This window comes from Phaseolus vulgaris, chromosome 6 (assembly GCF_051622355.1).
Source record: "Phaseolus vulgaris cultivar YP4 chromosome 6, ASM5162235v1, whole genome shotgun sequence".
Taxonomy (NCBI): domain Eukaryota; kingdom Viridiplantae; phylum Streptophyta; class Magnoliopsida; order Fabales; family Fabaceae; genus Phaseolus; species Phaseolus vulgaris.
Window position 1 is genome coordinate 16,588,679 of NC_143503.1, and position 16,427 is coordinate 16,605,105.

The following is a 16,427-nucleotide window of genomic DNA, read 5'->3' on the forward strand; positions in this document are numbered from 1 at the left end:
AGTTATGTGATTGTTATCTTATCTCTTTATCTTACTTGTCTTCATGTGTTAAAAAATTTTATCGTTTAATTTTTTCATTAACTGAGTTATGTGATTGTTATCTTATCTCTTTATCTTACTTGTCTTCATGTGTTAAAAAATTTGAGCCTTTGTAGTTAATATAATATGACTTTATCGTTAATGTAAAATAACAAATAACTTTTATTGTTTTCATGGAAATGTGTTGGTGACGGTTCCTTGGTGGAATGTTATCTTGTCTAGTCATCTTGCTTACTTGTCTCCACGTGTTTAGAAATGTGAAATTTTGTGATTAATATAAAACGACATTGTGGTTAATCTAAAAATATAACACTTATATTGTTAAGACGCAAGACATTATCACCTCATCAGATAGTCTCGTAACACGACCATCTATATATTTTCATGATAACAAATACTATAAGGTGTGTTAAGATGACCAACGAAGCTACTAAGTGTGCATATATAGTTATATACCCATCAAATGTTCTAAGTTGCTTAAGTTTATCAAACGATCAAGCTTTGTATTAAGTGTTAGACGATACTTGTAAATAAAATACATCAGATGGTTTATCAGGACATTCCCTAAGATTTAACATGTTAGAAGGTCTATAGTCTAAGACAACTTTTGAAGACTTAAATATAGAAAATCTTGACAAACATTCAACACTAGATGATTTTTAAGTATGATGTGTCAAAAAGAAGTGTTATCTTAAACATATCAGACGATCCTGCAACACTTAGAAGATTTCATCAAAAGATCTTATTGAAGAAGACTCGTTGGACGATCTTACAGTGAAAATATTGGTTAGACAGTCTAGTAAAGATACATCAGACAATCTAACATTGATCTCAATGTTGAACAAATATCAAATAACTTATATAGATAACACTTAAAGAAGGAAAGTCGTCCAAACAAAAGGGATCAAGTGATATTTATATGAAGGTCTCGTCAGAAATCTCAAAAGAAATGGACCAGACGATCTTAATAAGAAGGTCTCATTAGAAGATCTCAAAGAATTGGACCAAACAATCTTGCTAGAAGGTCTTTATAGACGATCCTAGTGCTCATGGGTATATCATAAGATCTTGTTAAACGGTTCCTTTATACATCACAAGGCAGACGATCTCAAAGCATGCGAAAAGCCCAACTAAACAGTGCTTATGAAAACATCAGGTCACTAAAGGTTGAACATATCAAACGATCTTATTATCTTCTACCCATCAAACAATTACTACATTAGGGAAATGTCCATACTTAACATTCACATTCTTAAAATGTTTTATGACACTGCTCTAATATTTTCGAATCTTATTTGATATTTTTAATTCAAAATACTATTTTCAAATAAGATAAATGATTAAATACTTTTGGAAAGTTTTCCTGTTTGAGAACTAACATAGAAAAAACTGGAAATCTCAAATATCATGTGCTTTAATATTTGGTGGATGAAAAATACTTTCCATATTGATTATAAATGGTTTCGAATACAATTATGCAATCACAGATGAAGATTCAAGTAATCAAGCAGCTACGAATGAAGATTTATAAAGAGAAAGAAGATTCCAATAATAAACAAATGATTTGACGCAATGAAGCTTCATATTTGAACATTCCATATTGAGAGTCTTATATAAAAAAGAAGATGAATAGTACAAAAAAGGAAAGATTGTAGTCCAAAATTGCTAATGCATCAACATTGACTGTCCATTCAGATAAATAGATTTTTTGAAGAGTAAATATATGTTTAAGGACATGAAGATTACATCAACACCATTATTTCTATTTTTGAGCGTACTACAAATAAAGGAAGAGCAATGTGGCAAATCTCATAAGTTGAATTAAGATTATTCAAGATTCAACGTTCAATTTATTATAGATAAAGAAAGTATTTGAGGAGCAAGAAATTGTTAAAAGATGTGAATAATGCATCAGAGCTAAAGTTTCCATTTCTAGTTTTTAACTCATTGAAGAAAAAGGTCAATGTGGCAGATTAATCAAGATATTGAAGTAAAGAGGATTAAAGCTACAAGGTTTATATATGAAGAATATAAAGAAAGAATTTGAAATGTCTCACAATTCAAAGACGCACAAAGATCAATCAGAGTCGAAGTTTCTATATTGAGCGCTTAATGACTATATTGAAAAATAAAGAACGCAAAGCTTCAACGGTTACATTTTTTAAGGCCATATAAAGACCTTAAAGATGAATAGCACAACAATGAATGTACATAGAATGAGAAAGAAATGCAATTATCAAGTGATATTCAGTTGTGTGATTAAAATAATGCTTATACAACTTACATATGTTATTGTAGATCAAATTGTGAGATTGGGTGTTGTGCTTAAGCTTTCGTAAATCCTTCACTTTGTGAAGCATATGTTGTAAGATTTCATTGTTTTCTCTATAGAGAGGTTTCTCTTCTTGTTAAGAGGTATTGATCTTAGAAGGACATTGGGATTGGTTGCTTTGAGAGGTAGAGAATACTTCGTGACCCAAAAAGGTGTAAGAATATTTCTAAACCTGAAGAGTTGTAAGAATACTTGTGAACCTAGAGAGATGGAGAATAATTGTGTTAATAAAAGGATCTTAAGCGGGTTTCTTGAGGGGATTGGACGTAGCCCTAATGAGTGGGTGAACCAGTGTAAATCTCTGTCTACTTTTCTCACTCTACTCTTGTTTAGATTCTATTTTTAATGGTTTGATACTCCACAAATTGAGTTAGGCTCCATTAAACCCCCTTTTGGAGGCAATTGTACCTTCAATTAGTATTAGAGCTAACCTCAAGGGTTAATTCTTAACAGGACTAGAGGCATGATCTTGGTGAACTCAATTGAGTTTGTGACAAGAATCATCAACATGCCACCCTTGTTCAAATGAGAGAAGTATCATTTTTTAAAAGTGAAATGATTGATTTCCTAAAATACATGGATGAAGATATGTTGTTTATTATTGAAGAAGGCCTTTCTTCTCTACTTAACTCCTATGGAGAACTGCCACAAAAAGAATCTTGGAACGAACATCAAAAGAACAAATATCAACTTAATGCCAAAGTTAGGCATATTTTTTTGTGGGCATTGTTTGAAAATGAACTATCCAAAGTTATTGTATTAACGAGTGCTAAAGAAATATGAGAGACTATTTATCTTTGTCACAAAGAATCAAGAGAAGATCTCAAAACATTTGACTCCAATACTAACGAAAAAGCACTACAAGAAATTACTTATTTAGCTGCAAAAAAAAAAAGCGAAGGTCTTAGGTCGACACTAAATAGTGTCAAATAAGCCTACGTTATTCACAAAATTTAAATAAAATGTGAGCAAGCGTGGGTTATACCCACGCAAACTTAAAAAAAAAAGAAAAAGTTGCGTGGCTAAAACGACCACTATTGAAAATATAAAAATAATAAAAAATTAAAAGTTTGAAGGTTTAGCCCACGCTAAACATTTTAAATTAAATTTAAATAAAGAATTAAATTCTGAAGGTGAAACCCACGCAAACAATTAATTTTTGTTTATTTGAAAATTCTTAATTGTTAAGGTTTTGAATATTTTGAAAAAAAATTAAACCTTTTTCAGAGGATTGCATTTGATACGGGAGAAGTCATCGTCGTTCATAGCCTTCAGCTTGAGCGTGAGCAGCGTGCCACTGTCGTCCATATAGAGAGGGGAGTAGTCACCCTTAACGCTTGAGCTTGAGCAGCGTGCCACCGTGAGAACGCAAACGGAGTCTCCGCGGTTTTGCCCTAGGTTTTCATCTCGATTCCTTTCTTCCTATGTTGTGTAATTTTGTTATTGATTCCTACTCTTTCTCGTTTTCAGACAATGAGATATTAGAGAATTTGTTTCACCATATTCAGTTGAGTGATTTCCACATGCTTCAACCTTAAACACATTCCAAAAACCTGAAAAACCCATCCAATAGCGCCCTGAATTTCCCAAATGTTGCCCTCGAAAACGAAACCACAAATTTAAGAACAAGCTCCTACACTGATAGTCATGGTTCTTCTTTGGTTCTTTCTTCCAATTTACATGCTACTTGTGCTCGCAGTAGCAGTTCATTCTTCTGTGGTTTTTTCTTCTACAGTTCGTTTTTATTTCGATTTTCTCATTGGTTAGGGTTCATGGTGACCTAAGTAGAGTTGATCATTCTCTTGTAATTGCTTTTGTCACTATGTTTGGACTAATATGCATATCTCTATATATCACACCATGCATCTATGACCTCCCTGTACCTCAAATCAACTCATATGTAATCATACTCATTGCCTTTTCTCCAATAAACAATTTTGTAGACTCTATTTGACTATTTTTATAATTATATACATATATATTCCCATGGACAATATATATTGATATGAGCGTGGACAATGCATACTGGTGTTGTTGCCATTAATCAAATCAGTCTTTAATAAGATGTTTGGTTTGGTGGAGAATTAGATTTAAATCGAAGTTGGTTTATATAAAGGAAATAAAAAAAATTTGAGCAATGTGATTTGAGAGAAAGAAAAGAGTAGCATAAAAGCCAAGAAATGCAATGGTGGTTATGGTGTGAGTAATATAATAAAAATAGATAAGAAAAGTGAAATGAGAAAGAAACACGAGAAATGATTTGGTATTATGGGCATTTGATTATATTGGAAGTAGATGATTGTGGAGCATACAAAGTTGGGAGTGATAGATAGAAAGATAGAGAGATGGACGAGCATTCAGCATTTGAGATAAAGTTTCGGTGATGTTTTTGTTCCTACCGACCATGTTGTTTTTCCCTATTTCTTTTTTCTTTTATAAATTATCATTTTCCACATTTTTTTATCTACTTTTTCTTTAAAAAAAAAAACTCAAAACTGTAACAATATTTGTGTATTGAAGTTGCTGAAATTTGTATCATTCTTATAGGTAACCTTTTTTCTTCCTTTCTCTCATGTTTGTTCTGTTAAAGTTTTCATGATTTATCTTGAGAAATGAAGTTGCTTGCTAAGTGTTTGAGCTACATTTCTAAGGTTGAAATATTGAGTCCTAGTTGATTTCTAATGTACCCTTAAACAATATCCATCATAATTTTAAAATGATAGGGCAATTTGTAATGCTTTACTTTTTTTAATTTGTTTATAGCAGTGTATTTGTAAAGGAGCTTAGTTAGTATACTTTGAATGTTTTGGAAGGAAATTTTATTGAAGTTTTTTATCAAATCTTTGGAGTCATTATTTATGACAATAATCATGCTCTTCCAGAGTCTGAAGATGTAGAGTAACAGCTGTGTTTTCAGGTGGAAAACAAATATGCCTTAACAGTTCTTATTTGTTTGCAGATCACAACCATAATCAATTCAGAATAGAAGAATAGTGCTTTGAGGTGAGTGTTCAAACTATTTTGTTAGAGAAATCAGCAAATGAAATGTTATGGTAAACGTTGAAAGCAAAGTTAAAAGTTGAATGTTATAATAAAAGGGCATTCTTTTCTTATTTTATTATTATTGATAACAGTTCTTACACAGGACAAGTTATTTTCTATCAAATATTCTAACAATACTATACTGCTTATAGGTCCAAACTATCAATTCTGTGTGATGCTGAGGTTGCTCTCAGGTACCATTATTTCTCCTCCTTCAACTTTCCTTTTTCTTCTTCTTAAATTAATGTGTGAATGCTTCTGCTTCCAGTAATTTTAGCACCCCTCTTGAAACCAAGACCAGTTCCTTTAATATGCGACCTTGTAAATTTCATGCATACCTATAAAATTTCACTTGTAATGATCTGTGTGAAAAGGTTATTCATAATTTTGTGCAGGTTTATGTGCATGTGACTACTGTTAGTTCCCTAGAATATATGTAGTTGAAGGTAATTGAGACTTTATGAAATTATCATTAATTTAAAATGTGTTATCAAGGATTGAAATTGACCACAGTGTGCGTGTGACAATTCCTAGAAAAGAATTATGAATAAGAAATGAGTGAATGTTAAAGAATAAAGAGGCATAATGTTAGCAGTAATTATCTAGTGTTGTGCAGGTTGTTAGAATTCACATATTCAGATATTCAGATATAAAATTAGAATGATTAGAATTCACATATTCAGATTGTTAGGTCTAAGTTAATATAACTGTTTCCAAAGGTAATAGAATGATTAGCAGCAGCTGCAGTTGATGAGGGAAATTGCATCATGTCTTTGCTATTCTCATCACTTTGCATCATGGAAATTAGAGGTGTGCTAAAGGAGAAAAATCTCATTCTTATTATTCTCATTCATACCCTTTTACAGTAGTTTCTTAATTTCATTCTTTTCTTCACATGTATAAGTTTTATCTTAAACTATTCTTCTCCTTTTTTTCATGTTTCTCCTTGTTATACAAAACAACCATTACGCGTAATTTTACAAGCAAAGAGTTACACCTTTTTGAAATAATGCATGAACCTACATGCTAATACACACCCTAATATTGTAAAGAGAGATGGTAAGTGTCAATGACTGTCTATACTAACTGGTTATTGTACAGATATAATTACTTAACATTAAAAGACAAATTTAACCAATGAGGAGCTATAGTTAAAGGATGCAGGTATTTTCTAAGTTAAAATTGAACCAATGAGGAGGTTATATATATACCTTGAGTAATTTTAACATAATTAAGCAATAGTTCACACCTCCTCAACCAAACACTATGATGAAAGGGTGGAATGAATAACATGCCTAGTCTTTTCTGATTAGTTTGCTTTATTTCAAAGATAGAGCTTCTATGAAGTATGTATCTTAACCTTCTGTTTTTGATAATCATGCAAAACATGTCTCTAAGTAACATTATTATACTTTTGTTTCATATCCAGAACAACCTATTTGCTCGATTACTGGTTTGCCTGCCAAGTAAGATCTCATTTATCAACTTGGTAGTTCTTGCATTTTCCTTTTCTAATGTTGCAGTTCTTGGTTAAAATTGTCTTTGGATAGCTTGTATTCTTGTTATTTATGTTATTAGGACTTGAGTATTTTTTTGGGATGGGAAGTTTGGATATGCTTTCCTTGCATGGAACAATCAGTTTTATGTTATCTACTGTTAAGGAATTCTTTAGTCAATTTCCACTATACCCACATATTGTTAAGGAATTCTCTCTGGAATAATATAGGTATCGTGATCCAAAGACTGGCCTACCATATAACTTGCTTTTCCTTGTATTAACTAGATTCTGTACAAATATATTAAAATATTGCAAAAGAGAAGCATCTGTGCGTTAGCATGTTGTAGAATGGGAAGCAGAGGTTACAATGGCAGGAGGGGTAACGACGGGTACTCAAACGAGTATGCTACATTCTTCTTTTCAAACTTCCCTCATGGATATGGAGAGATGGACATGGTGAAGATTTTCCAAAAATAGGCCAGGGTGAAAGAAGTTTTTATCTCAAGAAGGTTGAACAAATGGGGGAGAAGGTTTGGTTTTGTGAGGTTCTTTGAAGTGAGAAACGTGGGACGCATGGAGAGAGACCTGGATAGCTTGTATATCGGGAACATGAAATTGCACGTAAATATACCAAAATATCGAAGGAGGACAATGGGAGTACATAAGGGGGACATGAGGGATCCAAGGGCATCGCACTCTGGAAGGAAGAGGGAGGGAGTGGAGCGTAAGGAGGTTTGGGTGGAGAAGAAAAGGAATCTGTCATATGCTGAAGCTGTGAAAGGGAAAGTGCAACAGGAAGAGTGGAAGGGGACAACGATAGAAGTTGAAACGCACATTCTCCCTTGGATGGAAAAAAGTGTTGTTGGGCAACTAAAGGAAGGCATGGACTTCGACCAACTGAGTGAGGATTTAGTGAAAGAAGGCCTGAACAGGTTGAGAGCAAGAAAGTTGGGAGATAACCTAATCCTTCTGACCCCAAGAGAAGGGGAGAAAGCTAAGGATATTATCAAGGATAATAATGAATGGTTTGACAATGTCTTCACAAGCATAAAGTCGTGGATGACGTCGTGCGTGGCTGACCATAAACTAATGTGGTTGAGATGCTATGGGATATCACTGCCTTACTGGAACAAGGAATGCTTTACAAATGTGCTGGGGGAATCGATTACGCTGGTCTCCATTGACCCCTCCACTATGTTGTGGGAGAATCTGGAATTCGTTAGGCTACAAGTGCGATGCAGGTATAATCATAACCCTGGAGCGATGAAGAGTATGCAAATCAATAAACAAAGGTGTTGTATCCTTATTGAAGAAGAGACCCCTGTCTACTATGGTGAGCTGAATATGGTAAAGGAGTGTGGTTACAGATCGTCTGATAGTGTGCCTTCCTCGGACACATATGTAGAAGAAACAGCCTACTCAACCAGAAGCGGGGAGGAGGAGATTCAGCCGGAGTTGAGGGAGGTAGTTCGTTCAAAAAGGGAGGAGGAGGTAGGTGAGACGGCGGAAGACGGTGATCAGAGTAGGCAAAAAATAAATGTGCATTTTGGGAAATCATATCTAAAAAATCTTTTTTGTCAGAGGAGTGGGTGCAGTTTCCTCATGAATGAAGAAAGCTTAGGCCAGAGGGTGGCTCAAGGTGCAGACCTAGATTGTGACCCTACAAAAAATCGTGAATACTCAACCAATGGGTGTGTCGAAAATGCTGAGCTGGCAAAAACGGTCATAGAGGTGGAGTGTTACACTCCAGTGCGCCAAAATATGGGCCACGAGCTGGAGGCCCATTATCATGTTTTACGATCCTCAAATCCAGCCCAACTCAAGGAGGATGGTTCTGAGGCAGGGCCTGTGCAGAAGGACTGTGAATGTGGGGAAGGAAAGGAAGACCGTTTGGACGACATCACGAACGGTGAAAAAGAGGGAGGAAGGGCCGATGAGAGTGAAGGAAGCGATAATGGGAATCCAACGAAGGTGCATATGTTAATGACGACGAATGTGGTGAACGAGGCTCTACATGTCGGGGGAGAGGAAATAACACTGGTTCGGGACAATCTGGAGGAAGCAAACGGAAAAGACAACACTTCCGCTCCGCCACGAAGACGAAAGCTGAAAGGGCTCTTTGAACTGGGGGACTCGATATCCTTTCCGAGAAGATCTGTGAGACTCATTTCAAGGAGTGCTAATGCTAAGGTTTCCTCGAGCGGCAGAGACGGTATGTGCTCAATCTCGGTATCTGATGGGGAAGTTGTCAATTGCAATTTACGTTTTTCTGGGCCTAGTGGTAAGGCGGATCCATCTAAATTATGGGAGATTGGAAAGAAAGCTGGACTAAAATGTTGGGGGGATGAGGAGGAGATTGTTAACGAATATATCTGTTTGGAAAAGAGAGATAAAGAGGTTATGAAGAAATATGAGAAGGGAAACAAGAATGATAATTTATGTTGATTGTTAATCTGAATATAAGAGGATTGGGGGGAAGTGTTAAGGCTAGGTATCTGAGATATATTATTGCAAGAGAGGATGCGAATTTTGCTTGTATTCAAGAAACGAAAGTGAATGCCATTACGGATGCAAGATGCTTCAACCTATGGGGGGACAACAAAGTGGGATGGCTACATTATGGAGGTGATAATGGTAGTGGAAGCTTATTATCATTATGGCATAAAGAAGCGTTTTGCTATGAAAAACATGTGATGGAGAAGGGGTTCATTGCTGTTTTTGGAAAACATATTAAATCCAACTGTAGGTGTGTGGTAGTAAATGTTTACGTAGCCTGCTCTGTAAGTGATAAGATAGTGCTATGGAGGGAACTGTCAGATTTAAAAAAGGCCTCCTCAGATGTGGTATGGTGCTTCTGTGGTGACTTTAATGCCATTAGAGAGAATGGTGAGAGGAAAGGTGTTAGCATGAGGAACAGCAACACAAGCGAAATGAGAGATTTTAATATATTCATTGATGCTAATCTCTTGTTTGAAATCCCTTTGGTGGGTAAGCCCTTTATGTGGTTTAACTCTAATGGGAAGGCCAAGAGCAGGTTAGACAGAGTGTTGGTAACTGAAGAATGGATGCAAACATGGCCCATGTGTAAGCAGTATATGCAAAACAGGGAGGTCTCTGACCATTGTGCAATAGTGGTGAAGTCTGTGGATAAGGATTGGGGCCCAAAACCCTTTAGAACCATAGACGCCTGGCTTATGGAAAGGGGCTTTGGTGTGATGGTTAAGGAGAAGTGGAGTTCTTATGTAATACATGGGAATGCACTCACGGGATTAAAAGAGAAGTTGAAGAGGTTGAAGGGTGATCTAAAGGTATGGAACAGGGTTGTATTTGGTAATATGGAGAACACGAAGAAGGCACTGTTGAAGGAAATAGAGACGCTAGACTGTCAAGACTGCAATGGTGCTTTGATGGAAAGTGAGAGGCTCCATAGGATTGGGTTGGTGAGTAAACTGAAGGAGACTGATAAGAAGTTGGAGTCCCTTTTATGCCAAAAAGCTAGAGCCAGCTGGTTTAAGAATGGTGATTCCTGTTCTAAATTCTTCCACTCAACACTGAGATGGCGACGCCTAAAAAATGAAATTAAAGGGGTAGAGGTGGGGGGTCAATGGTGTGAGGAACCGCCTACTGTCCGTAACGAAGCAAAGAAGATGTTCGAAAAAAGATTCAAAGCCTCAAGAGATTTCGAGGTAGTATTAGAAGGGGTGGAGTTTAAAGCTTTAACCCTGGAAGATAATACCAGCTTGATGGCTGAATTCTCAGAGAAAGAAGTGAGGGAAGCAGTATGGCGTTGTGATGGGTCGAAGAGCCCAGGACCTGATGGGTTTAATTTTAACTTTATTAAGAAGAGTTGGGAGGTCATAAAGGAAGAGGTTATGGGTGCTATGGCTGCCTTTTATGCTTCTGGCTATATTCCAAAAGGGTGCAATGCTTCTTTCATTGCACTAGTGCCTAAGGTAAGGGATCCCGTAACGCTAGAACAATATAGACCTATTTCTCTAGTAGGGGCTATGTATAAGATTATTTCTAAGGTTTTAGCTGAAAGATTAAAGAAGGTTTTACCCTCCATCATAGATGAAAGTCAATCGGCTTTTCTAAAGGATAGGGGGATTCTTGACAGTGTGCTTTTGGTCAATGAAGCGATTGAGGATCTGAGAAGGAGAGGGAGCAGTGGGTTATGCCTGAAGGTAGATTTTGAGAAAGCGTACGACTCGGTTAGCTGGGCTTTTCTCTATGACATGCTACAAAAGCTGGGTTTAATAGTAAGTGGATTGCTTGGATCCGAGGGTGTTTGGAAAGTACCACAGTCTCAGTGCTTGTTAATGGAAGCCCCACGGAGGAATTTAAACCCTCTAGAGGGGTGCGCCAGGGTGATCCATTAGCCCCATTCCTTTTCTTAGTGATAGCAGAAGGCTTGAATGGTATAGTAAGACACTCTCTGAAGGAAAGGCTGCTCACAGGCCTCAAGTTTGGTAGGGATGAGATCGAACTGGCTATTCTCCAGTTTGCGGATGACACAGTGTTCCTATGTGAGGATTCTTACAGCAATGTGGTGACTTTAAAGGCTATTCTCCGAGGTTTTGAGGTGATCTCAGGGTTGAAGATTAATTTCTACAAATCAAAATTAGCAGGTATCAATGTCCTCAGTCACAATATGGCATGCTACAGAAAGACTTTGAACTGTGTACAGATGAGTACCCCGTTTAAATACCTGGGTTTGGAAGTGGGAGGGAACCCTAGGAGGAAAAAGTTTTGGGATCCGGTGGTTAATAATTTAAAAGCCAGACTTAATGTGTGGAAAGGGAGATTTTTATCTATGGCGGGAAGAATATGCCTTATCAAATCTGTGCTTACTGCTGTCCCACTATATTATCTATCTCTTTTTAGAGTTCTGGTAGCGGTGTGTAAGAGTATTACCAGAATTCAGAGAGCGTTTCTGTGGGGTTAGGGGAAGGAGAAGGAACCCATCTCATGGGTTAGTTGGAAAGTGGTTTGCAAACCAAGAGGGGAAGGTGGGCTGGGACTTAGAGATATCCAGAACTTTAACTTAGCTTTGCTGGCTAAGTGGAAATGGCGTCTTATAAGTGAAGAGAAGGGGAGGTGGAAGGAAATGGTGGTCTCAAAGTATGGATCGGGATCAGAAGTCTCACAAACTCTAGTAAGACTTTAATCTTGGTGGTGGAGAGATCTATCCAAAGCGTGTGGGGAGGGTGGAGATGAAGGGTGGTTCCAAAATGAAGTAGGGTGGAAAGTAGGATGTGGTGACAAAGTAAGGTTCTGGGAGGATGTCTGGACTGGGAATTCTAGCCTTAAAAATATGTTTCCTAGACTATTTTCTCTGTCTTTGAATCAGGGGCATAAGGTGGAAGAGGTTGGTAGGTGGGACGATGTGATATGGAGGTGGAACTTAAGGTGGAGACGAGCAAGATTTGAGTGGGAATCCAAGCTAGAAGAAGAGATGTTAGAATACTTGGCTACGATCAGGTTGAAACGAGAGGAGAAGGATGGGCATACGTGGGGGAGTAAAGATGAAAGGTGTTTTACAGTAAGTTCCGCATATGATTGTTTGGCTAACCAAGGAAGAGGGCCATACCTTGGGGTGTTTAATCTTCTTTGGAAGGCTAAAGCTTTCCCTAATGTGGTGACCACGGCATGGAGGGCCCTGTTGGATAGTCTACCAACTCGAGAGAGGTTGAGTAGGAAAGGGGTGGTGTTGAGTAACCCACTATGTGCACTCTGTCAGACCAAGATAGAATCCAGTCAACACCTCTTTATGGAATGTAAACATGCGCTGTGTGTATGGTCGATGTGCTTCAGATGGGTTGGTATAGTGATTGTCCAACATAATGACATAAAGATCAACTTTGAGAGCTTCCATTTGTACCATGTTAATTATAAACAAAATTTGGTTTAGAGTGGGGTTTGGGCAGCAATTGTGAGGAGTATATGGGATCAAAGGAATGAGGAGGTGTTTAAGCAAGGAGTAGTAGATGCAGAGGAGATTTTCCAAAAGGCCCAAATCAAAGCATGGTTATGGTTAAAACATAAATCAAACTCTTTCACATACTCTTTGGTGGATTGGATCATAAATCCAATGGTATGCATCACAGGCTTTAAGTAAGTGGGGTGGAAGGCAGCTACTTGGTGTGACGAAGGCAGTAGGCAGTGTAAATATAGCTGGAGGGAGTTATTAGCACAAAGAAGAGAGCTACCGTGAGAGGGATGATATGGTGCAGGAGCCTTCCTCTGTTGCAGGTGTATGGTTTCAGTGGAGTCTTTATTTTTTGTCTTGTATGCAGGTGTGCGTAAGATTTGAATAGATTCAAAGTTGGCCAAAATAGTAAAATTTGTGGAGCTTTAAATTGCTGTAGCTGGAACTTGGTGGTGAATACATATGGGAGCCGGCTAGACGCAGATCAAACTGGAGCTGCAGAACTGGTCCCGATGATGCAGAGCTCTGGTGGTAACAAGGATTCATCATCCTTGTGACTCTGGATTCGAATACTCTTTCTAAGCTAAGGTTTATGCAGATTATTATAGTGTTACATGTTTGGGAGAGCACCACTGTAAGTGAGTTCAGTGTCAGCAGGTTATGCATATCAGCAGGATGGGATTGAGAACCATTTTTTATGATGCTTTCTAGCTTTTATTGTAAACGTGGGGAAACCCAAATATGAGGGACTTGCTGTGAGATTCATCTGCTGCAGGTTTGGAAGCCTAAATTACATGAGGGTTCCATATGTGGCGGAGGAGTCTATGGATAAGGGTTGGGACATCCCTGAAATGTCCCTATAATTTTATTTATTCTTTGCTGATAAAAAAAAAAAAAAAAAACTAGATTCTGTTTTAGCCCACTTATTGCACATCACTCATAATGTCATTTGTATGCACTTCAATCATACTTTATTTTTTTGTCCATAATTGTTCTTTTGTGGGTTTGGAACTTGATCTTGAGCATTATGTATATGCAGCTAACTTGACAGAGAATCCAAGGTCACCAGTTAGTGGGTCTGGCAGCAATTCATCTCCCATCAAGGTTTTACTTTCAAAACTGCATTCTATAATTATTTTATTCTTTCTAAATGAACTATTAGTTTTAAAGCTTATTGTTGTGAGGATAATTGACTAATTAAAAACATAAATTGGTCCATTGATCCCTTTACTAAATTTTTGCTGCTTACTTTCAACCTGTTCATTTTTTCACCATGAATCCTCACTTTTTTTTTGTAATGTGTCTACAATTGGATGTACATAAGAATTTAATTGGTTCAAGATTAAACATGTCTTCTACGCTTCGTATTTTTATATTAGGTGATAGCATGATTGTACTTGTTCATAATAACTAATTAGACTTACAGACAAGGTAAAGAATCATCAAACTTTTTTTCTACAGGTTTTATTGCTAATAAATATTTCATGTATTTTTTTCTTATTGTTTTCATTTGTTTCTCATTTTTTTAGACTACTTTTGGTATATGAAGAACCTATAATCTACTGGGCTGCCGATTTTAATTATTAATTCATTTGGTTCTACCTACATTCGAGTACTCTTACACTTAAAATCTGAAAGAAAAATTTGTTTATGCTTACAGGTTAGTTGGTGACTCTCTTAAACACATCCAGTGGTATGCCCTTCAGGTCAATTTTGTAGTTTTTCTGTTGAGATAAGTATTTAGGTTTTATATATCTTGTAGTTTTTCTATTGAGATAAGTATTTAGGTTTTTCTATTGACAAATCTTGTGGCTTCACAAGACCGTCCAATTAAACAAAAAAAAATTGGTTTACAACCAATTTATTACCAATATTTTAAGTTGAAAATCACTTTACAAGTCAAAATTGATTTCACACCATTGTGATATGGTATGATAGTTTTGTATCACTACTATATACATATATTCTATGCAGAAAAATGGATCGAAGATGGATGTATGAACGACTTGATCCTTCAAGGAGACTTAGCAAACAATTCATTACTGGAGTAAGTGAGTTTGTTTCAAAGGTAATGGATCAAACGTTTTATACTATAGAAGGAGGGATAAGGTGTCCTTGCATAAAGTGTGTCTGTGAGAAAATTCTTCCACCATCACATGTGAGGGCTCATTTGCTACGATATGGTTTTAAACCTAACTACACAGTTTGGGTTCAACATGGAGAAGAGATGTCAAGTGAGGACAATGTTGGTTATGCATCCAGTAGCCATGGAAGAACGAAACCACTTGATAACATTGGTTCAATGACCAACATTGTCTAAAACCCTTAATTTATGCAAATTTCTACCAGTAAAAAGACAAGGAAAATTCTACATAAATCATTATTTGGTTAAATTTCTTGGTAGTCCTTGTAGTTTAACAAATTTTACATTTTAATTCTTATATGAAAGACCATCAATTTTAGATTTTATGCATTGTATTTTTAATCTTCTTTAGTCATTATGAATTTAGATAACAGTGAAATGTATGCTATAACTAATTAAACTTAGAGATGGTACCAATAAAAGACTAATATGAGAGAATGAATAGTCAATATTACATATGTCTGGTGATGATTTGGAGTTTAAAAAATTGCATTTATTTATTGTATAGTATTTTTTCTTCGATAGAGAAAGATTATATGAAAAAAATGAGAAAAAGTATGATATAAGATAATCTATACTATTATTAAATACAAACTAATTTTTTTAAAAAATAGTTATTATAAATTGAAAATTATTGATCTTTCGGTGCTTAAACACTTTTTATTCATCAATATAATAATTTATTCATTACTTTTGTTTTTTAGTTTTTAACTTATCAATTTATTGATGTTTTTTCTTTTTAATGCTATTGCAAAAAAAAAAAAAAAATTAAAAAAATATTAATATTTAATATTTAAAATCCAAACTTTTATTTAAAGGTGGAGTTCAATAGCTGCCAACAATAGTGTATACAAAAAAAAAATTATGTGTCCACATATCCAAGGTTAAGCCCATTCTAATTTCATTGTCACTTTACCAAGGTCAAGCCCTCGCTTTATTCTAATTTTATTGTCCCACTATCCAAGGCTAAGTCCACACTTTATTTTTAATTTTATTGTCCCCTTATCCAAGGCTAAGCCCACGCTAATTTTATTGTCTCCCTAGCTAAGTCTAAGCCCTCACTTTCTGTCCAAGGCTAAACCCCCGCTTAAGTTAATATTTGTAATTTTTTGTGTTGCCAACTTGTAGGCAAAGCCCACGCAAGCCAACTTATTGCGACGCCACACACCCGACAATTTTTTTTGCGACAAGGATATTAGCTTCAAAGTTGTGTGAAGGCAAAGCCTACGTTAATTGTATCTTTGCGTGGGCTTTTTGTGATTAGTGTCCGCCTTTGGCCCTTTCTAATAAAAGTTTTTTTTGTAGTGAAGATCACATTTGCCTCATAATGAATGCCATACACACCTCGACATCCTTGGAAAATTTCATTGTTGATTACTCCAACGGAGAGGTACATTTCCTAGACTCGTGCTCTCTTAGGAAAGCTTACCGAGAAGCTATTTTC

General features: G+C 36.2%; 1 long non-coding RNA gene across 9 annotated transcripts; it reads left to right on the plus strand.

Annotated features, from left to right (window-relative positions):
* Nucleotides 1-3,553: 3,553 nt before the first annotated feature.
* Nucleotides 3,554-15,307, plus strand: LOC137831100 (uncharacterized). Of its 9 annotated transcripts, none has more exons than XR_016521450.1 (8): nt 3,600-3,769; nt 5,331-5,374; nt 5,566-5,607; nt 5,809-5,859; nt 6,843-6,879; nt 13,880-13,944; nt 14,501-14,546; nt 14,815-15,307. It is a non-coding gene; the product is annotated as an uncharacterized LOC137831100 (long non-coding RNA). The 9 variants fall into 9 exon arrangements; XR_016521452.1 differs by having other exon boundaries at nt 14,501-14,533; XR_016521449.1 differs by lacking the exon at nt 5,809-5,859 and having other exon boundaries at nt 3,554-3,769; nt 14,501-14,533.
* The last annotated feature ends 1,120 nt before the right edge of the window (nt 15,308-16,427 follow it).